The following is a 7,619-nucleotide window of genomic DNA, read 5'->3' as shown; positions in this document are numbered from 1 at the left end:
AACATAAAAGGATGCAGAACGTCAGGCAAAAGCTAATTAATTAAACATACTTGGTACACACTGCTGGTAGAAAAGCTGAAAGATCATCTGCTGCTACCCTGGGACTACTTGTCGGTGGATATCGTTGGCTTGCTACCGATATTGCCCTGTGGTCCTGCTGCATGATGCTTGGGATCGCGAGCTGGATGCGGAACCATTGTGGAGATGTCCACGCCAAAAGTCATCAAGCATTGCAGTCACAGCATGCACATGAGCTTGATGATCTGAAGTCGTCGCAGGATTTGCGTAACAGTTTGCCGTGCCTCTCGGACCTAGTTTTGAACCAACTTCAGGTGTGCACAGCAGCGAAAGCAATTCATTCCGGCCGGCCGGCCAACCGGAGAAGATTGTACTTTTAGCATTTCGAAGGCTCTAACAACACGCTGAAGCTCTGGCACGTCAACTGTTCTAGCTGCATTATCAGGTCTCTGAAATGGATCTTCAACCTACGCAAAAAGGATTTGGTCAACTTGAGGCCAAAACTTTTAACGCTTTGAATGTAGCCACTAAATGTACTAATGAAGGAAATACTTACAAACAAGCAGTAAGATTTGGTCATCCAGTATAGGCCGCCTTGTTTTCGCAGGAGCCGGCCCGTGTAAGTGGACACAACCTCACTAGAATGGACAACAATACGGCCAAACTGCAAACAGTACTGCATATACAGTAGAATGGGCATCAATACATTTGTTTATCTCAGGTTATGATAATGCTACAGTAGTAGTACAATGCATTTTGGCATAGTCCATGTTATGTCTTTTCCCAATGAAAATTATACATACTACTGTATCAAATTTCATTACAGTACTGCATATACATACAGCAAATAGTGCACTTCACCTGAAACTCAAATGTGCTTTCAAGTGAAAATATCTTGAGCTAACAAAAGGAAATTAATTTTGATTAGGTGAGTGATTAACTGATTTGCCCACAAAATTGTACGTAGTTGCCAAAAAGGTTAACTATATAGGCTGGCCTAATCAGACTTATAAGTTATAACCCAGTAAGGATCCTAGGCACTTGAACAAACTTAACTACACCACATAAGAACAAGGTACTGGACAATATGTTCAATTACCTTCTCAAAAAAAGTCGCAAGGAGATGAGACAGAGAGCTCTGATTTCTTTGCCCTATGTTCTGGCGTCGGAATTTTGCTATATTTCTGGCACAGATCTCATCAACAATTTTTTCATTATAAGGCCCAATTTCTGCATGTGAACATAAGGGGTAAATTACCAGCACTAATACACAGTACACTAGACAATCATTAGTCTCACAAACAAGCCAATTTCGCCTCACCTCCTAGAATGTTAAAATCAAAAAACTCTTTCATAGATGGTAAAATTGCAGGCTTGCATGTCTGCAAAATGCAAGGTAAAGAGCGCGAGAGATAAGCTGCTGAGTTTGATAAAACTATAAATAAGAAATAGGTGGCTTCCAAAGTAAAAAAAAGTACCTGAAAATGAAAAAGGACAAGTAAGCAAAGTGAATAGGAGTTCAGGGTTCCATTTTTTGGATCGTTAATGTTTTGAGCTTTTGCCCATTCCTTGACCTGCAAGAAAAATATGGTGCTAAACTCGGGCTTATAACTAACAAATTGTAGAAACAGAAAACTATCTGGTGGATACAAAGAGCTTACCAATAAAACCATATCACCAAAGCGGCTGTCTAAGGTATTGATCCAGTACAACACTCTGGATTTAATTCAACCAGGGTAGTTATTGATGGATCTATCACAGGAAATGCCAAAGTGGTTGCTCACATATTGAAGAACTGGAACTCTTGCAGTAGGAATGAAGTTCACATCTCTAGCAACACCTAAATAAAGTATGGAAATATAATTAAATATAAGATTGTTCTTTCAAAACTGATCACAAAATTTAAATAAGTACAGCCGTAAAGACATCAAAAGGTATCACATTCAATCAAACAACCCCGTAACATGATTGTATCAGGAAAATGATCCGGACATCTGAAGCAACCAAAAATCAAGAGGGTGGTCTTGAATAGATTGATCAAACGTATACACCACTAGGGTACAAGATCTTTCATTATGATCACAGGTGCATGGATCTAAAAGAAGTTACCACTAATTTGTAAAGCTTTCATTAGTTCTCTCAAGAGATTTTGCTTCTTTTCCTTGCTTGTAGAGAAGCCTGAGACATTTGGCAGCTCAACTGATACATCCAAATCGCCTGATTTTGTGTAGAGTTCTGATAGAAAGGATCCAAAAGGTTTGACAGCAGCATCTGTCAAGGGAAATCGGAACAATATATAAGAAAACCATACTAGTGCTAATAAGTTCTCAACACCTCCTAAAATTTGAAATAACATATGCGCTGGATACTAGTGCTAATAAGTTCTCAACACCTCCTAAAAAAGAATAACAACAGTAAAGTGTATGCTGTTTTGAGCAATTTTCGTAACAACAGTCATTGAATAGCCAATGCCTTCCCGCTTACAGCACTCACATTTGGCACAAACCAGACTTATCCGCATTTAGGATTATGGATTTAGAAGCATGTCACTTATGAGTGTTCTCATAGAATGCAGCTGTTGCGCAGAGTCCATAACCTATATAGTCCCTTTAAGGGGAAAAGCCTTCCTTCAGGTCCTTGAGTAATATACAAGTAATGGAAGGTACAATAAAATGTTCAGATGGGGGTCTACGTTAAAGTAGTCTACCAGAAAGGAAAACATTTTCCTTCTATAGTTTAATTTATTTAAGTACTACCCAAGCTTTGTGTCAAACAATTCTATCATTGCACACTTAATAGATATCAGGACTGTTTCCAAGTGATGTAAAAGAGCTGTGTGGTAACCAGATACTGAGAAGTTACCGCCTAAGCCACCAACTAAAGAGATGGAATTCACAATCTCCTGAATTACATGCAGTCGTTTGTTCCGATCGTCCTCTGTTGGCTTGATTATGGAGAGAATATCTTTTGTACACTTCTCCAGCACATCAGAGCTTTGGACGTGCTCAATCATGCTGAAACCCTGCAGAAAAAAGTTACATATATAATCAGTAAGTTAAAAGAGTAGAAAATAGCATTGCCTAAGCTTTATAAATCATATATGAAAAAATATAAATTAAGAACATCCCTTTCTCAACTAAACGGAAAAGCCTCGTGTCTTGGTGTGTTGATAGAACGAGAAGGTTTACATAAAAAATTAAGGATAGGCAACACCCACTGACAATCGGACACTGCATTTCTGTGGCGGAGCCAGCCGGACTTTGAGCCTGGGCAAGCCTGACTGTGGCTAGGTGAGTAATCTTTTGCGAAAAAACACCATCTTCGACCTCTAGGATCATACCACTTCTCAGCGGATGATCTCCAGCCATGCCTGGGAAGCTGCCTAGGTTTGCATGGAGGTGGCCCTGCCACTGATTGCAGTTCCCCCTTAGGGTATTGCTAGAAGTCCCGCCAAGCAGACTGTAGCACACATACGTGCTTCAGATTGGATGGGGAGCGTCAAGCATTCGACATTCGGCTGCTCGCCATCAAAGGCGTAAGCCTTCCGCCGCTTCCAAAACAACCACTTCAGAATATTCAAACATCATCAAACCTTATCGGTTATATAAAGGAGGATGTTTGCCCTGGTTTTCATTTGCACATATTTGCTCTCAACAGAATGTAAATGAAAGCATGTAGCTATTTTCTCCATGAAGTATTCTCATGTTTACTAAAGGTTTCTTGGTCAGGATAATTGCTCCGAGGGATTGAGGAAACCAAACATATTTGGTCTCTTCCTAAAAATAGAACATGTTGAGACTCGAGGCAAGGCAGACCCGATACCGAGAACTTGCACATAAGAAAATTGCAGCTATAACTAATCTTGTCGGCACATTCCGCCGATGTTCATTCCTGCAATGCAACAAGACGACATGACTATGAATGATAGCAGATCAAATCTAAACCAAACGTACTGGATAGCACATTTTCCCAGTGGAGTAATTTGGTTGGTAAGGACGTATTTTTTCCCCTGTTCAGAGATTCTAATTTCTTAATACAAAATCCCATCGTACATCAGACAAAGGCCTCCACAGTATGCCTCACACGTAGTACCAAGACCGGGTCAACGTGTAAGAAAGCGCCGGAAATGGCGCGGTGGCCGTCAAGCAACCAGAGCCTCCCCTAAAATCTCTCAAAACCCTCGAACTCGAAGTAAAATGCATCGCCTCGTCAGAAGTCAGAACAGCGGGGCGCCGTATTTCGGCCGTCAAACAACGCACGGCCCCACGGTGTGCGCTTTGTCGGCGGCCGGTAAACCCTAACTCGGCGATCAACGGAACCCACCGACGGACTAAGCAGCAATAAAGCCGATGTACGGACTAACGAGAGAGGCCAGGGATATACCTAGATGAGATTGCGTATGGACTGGAGTCTGTGAGGTGACGGGCCGCCGGCGGCGTCGGCGGCTACGAGGAGGCGGCCGATGAATGCGACTACGGCGGGGCTAGGTTCGCGGAGGTGGAGTGGGAATGGGAGGAAGGAGGGGCGAGATCATCGCGTCGCGTGTTGGCAGAGCCGCGTCAGAGTGGTTTCTTTACGGAAATGTTAACGCCCACACGTGTGGGCGTTAGCCATCTCAACCACACGCCTCCATCGCCGTCCAGCAGTATCTGCAAGAATCTTGGCATGTTTTGACTGATTTTGTGTGCCACGTAGGACAAGGCGTGTGTGTGGTGTGTGACATAGTTCGCCCACACGCCGGTTGCCTCCCCGCGGTCAGCGGTTGCCACTCGGGGGCGTGCGGTGGAATTGCTCTGCGCCCGCACGCCACGCCCGACCGTGGTTGCCGTCAAACACGTCGCGCACTTCGCCCCCCTCCCCTCACGGTTCCATTTACTCCTCCCCTCAGTCACTCGCACAACCCACCCCGTAGTTCAGTCGATTGGAGGAGAAGGCGACGGCAGAGGCGGAAGAGTCGACGGCATTCGCGGCCGTCGGTGGGACTCGCCGGACCGGAGCGTCTTCGTCGGAGCGCCTACAGATTGAAGGTAATGCTCCCTCCCACGCTCAAAATCCTTGCCTGCATTTCTCCCCTTCCCTCCGTGGTCGATGCTTCGCTCGAGATTCATCAAGATTCAGGCGGCGGAGTCTTGTGCTTGCCGTTTTCGGTGGCATTGAGCAGTTTCGTCGCCGCCGCGGTGGCGGTCACACCGGTGTGGTTCGGCCTGTCCGGAGCCACATCCTGGTTGTGCCTTGGGATTGGGCCGTCGTTTTTCTGTCCGATAGTTGCGCATTGCTTCGAAATGCTATTTGCGATCAGTGCAGGGAGAATTTTGGTGATGAATTTCAAGTTATGATAGTTGCCATTGAACCCTAGATCTAGGTAGTTGTTTTTCAAAGTGCAGTATGAATGCAAACATGGTAGTTTGAGTAACTATCTGCACCGTATGGCAACTAATTTCCTGATTGATTGTGATAGTTGCCACAAATATGTTTTCCATGTGGCAACTAATTTCATGCACATGCTACGGCTACTGCCACGCTGTAGGCATGGTAAAGTGTAGTAAATAGGTAGTCATTGCAGTTTCAGCAACTATGTGCACTGGATGGCAACTAATTTGCACATCAACTGTGTCAGTTGCCACATATATGCTTTCCATGTAGCAAGTATTTCTGTGAACACACTATGGCTGTTGCCACGTTGTAGGCAGGATAATGTGGCAAATTCACTGTACTACAGACCCAATTTGTGTTTTGCCACGCTGACTTGTGGCAACTGACAGGATAATGTGGCATGGCAAAGTATAGTAACTAGGTTGTCATGTCAGTTTCAGCAACTATGTGCACTGGATGGCAACTAATTTCCACATCAACTGTGTCAGTTGCCATATATATGCTTTCCATGTGGCAAGTATTTCTGTGAACACAGCATGGCTGTTGCCATGTTGTAGGCAGGATAATGTGGCAAATTCACTGTACTGCAGACCCAGTTTCGTGTTTTGCCACGCTGACTTGTGATATCTGAACATATTTGGCTGTACTAAATGGCAACTCATTTTTAATATGAGGTCAGTGTGTGCATTGCAATTTCAGGTTGTTCAGTAGATGTTTTTCAGCGCTTTTTTGAATTTTGTGTTGCATTTTAACATGGCAATTTCAACCTAGCACATTTTGCCTTTGAACACATGGCAACTCATTTTTGTATGAGGACAAGGTGTGAGCTGCCACATTTTATGTTTGTGCAGTGGAAGATTTGTGCCTTTCTTTCGTACTATCTTGTGCTAACATGGCAACTTCAGCATTTTGTTTCAAGTGCCTTATGATCTGTACATTTTTCAAATGAAGCCAATGTGTTTTGTTGCCACATTTATTGTTGGACAATCATAGGGGGTGTGGGTGTTCATACGATATTGCCTAAACTTTTTGCCACTTTCAATTGAGCCCATGTGGCAAGTACATTCTGTTAGGTGGCAACTGCTTACTTCATACTTTCATTTTCACCCTGACATTTTGCTTTGTTCTTACCTCAGCAGAATGGCTCGCGGCGATCATCAAGACGATGATGATGATTTCATGGAGTTAGCGCGGCAGAATCGCGCAACTAGACGGACAACAGACGGCGATGAGGTAACTGTCCACCCCCCCAGCCCCCTTCCCCCATATGTTGTGAATGTCATGTTGAGTTTGCAATCGTCTGATAGGGTCTAAACCTTCATGATAGTGAAACATGGCAACAAATGATCATTTCTCTGTTTTGCAGAAGAAGAAATGTAATCGCAATAGGGCTTTACAGGAACGCCTGACTATATTTTAACCGAGGGATTCACCGACGACCAGAAGGGAGCTGCTGCTGAGTTGGGGATGCAGGCTCTGATGGATGTTCGGTGCAAGAATCTAGTGAACCCTGTATGCGACTGGCTCGGTGAGATTTACGAGCCCGCCTCTAGGGAATTTGTGATTCCGGGACGTGGAAGACTGCTGTTAGATGAGGAATCCGTGTTCTGCATGTTGGGTGTGCCCCGTGGAGAAATCAAAGTCCCGTATGAGGTCAATAATACGATTGAGGAAACGTTGTTTGCCCGTTTGTTTCCTGGGATGACATCCATGCCGAACACGACCGTGCTGGCAAATTCGCTTGAGGGCATGAAAACCCATGGCGAAGTTTTTAAGATGAAGCTACTCATGTACCTGATCTCAGCTGTTTTTGCGCCGACCACATCTCTTCGCCCAAGCAACAAATGCTTCCCCATCCTGGTGAATGCTCTATCTCTACTCCTTCATTTTTTCCTTCAATCTTTTGACTCCTATGTCATCTGTAAGCTAGTCACTGCCAGTTTTTTTTGATGTTTCCCCATTTTGATTTCTGATGCAGCAACTTCTTGTCTTGAAATTTGTGTCGTGCAGGCAAAACTGAAAGAAGTGAAGACCCTGAATTGGTGTAAGTTCATTGCGGACTTCCTGCATGATGCATTCTCAAACAAGATGTACCAGAAGGGTTGTCGACTCCATTTAATGGTATTTTTGTACTAATCTTTTGCAAACACTCCTAGCTCCTTGAGCATGCATGGCAACCATGATGGTGACATTGTGGCAACTACCATCATAACAAGATGGCAACTGCC

At 44.2% G+C, this 7,619-nt stretch overlaps 1 pseudogene; it reads right to left on the bottom strand.

The window, feature by feature from the left end:
• Positions 1-236: 236 nt before the first annotated feature.
• LOC123076380 (protein HESO1-like) lies at positions 237-7,247 on the bottom strand (annotated as a pseudogene).
• Positions 7,248-7,619: the final 372 nt, after the last annotated feature.

This window comes from Triticum aestivum, chromosome 3D, assembly GCF_018294505.1.
Source record: "Triticum aestivum cultivar Chinese Spring chromosome 3D, IWGSC CS RefSeq v2.1, whole genome shotgun sequence".
In the NCBI taxonomy this organism is placed as follows: domain Eukaryota; kingdom Viridiplantae; phylum Streptophyta; class Magnoliopsida; order Poales; family Poaceae; genus Triticum; species Triticum aestivum.
This window is presented reverse-complemented; position numbering and strand designations above follow the sequence as displayed.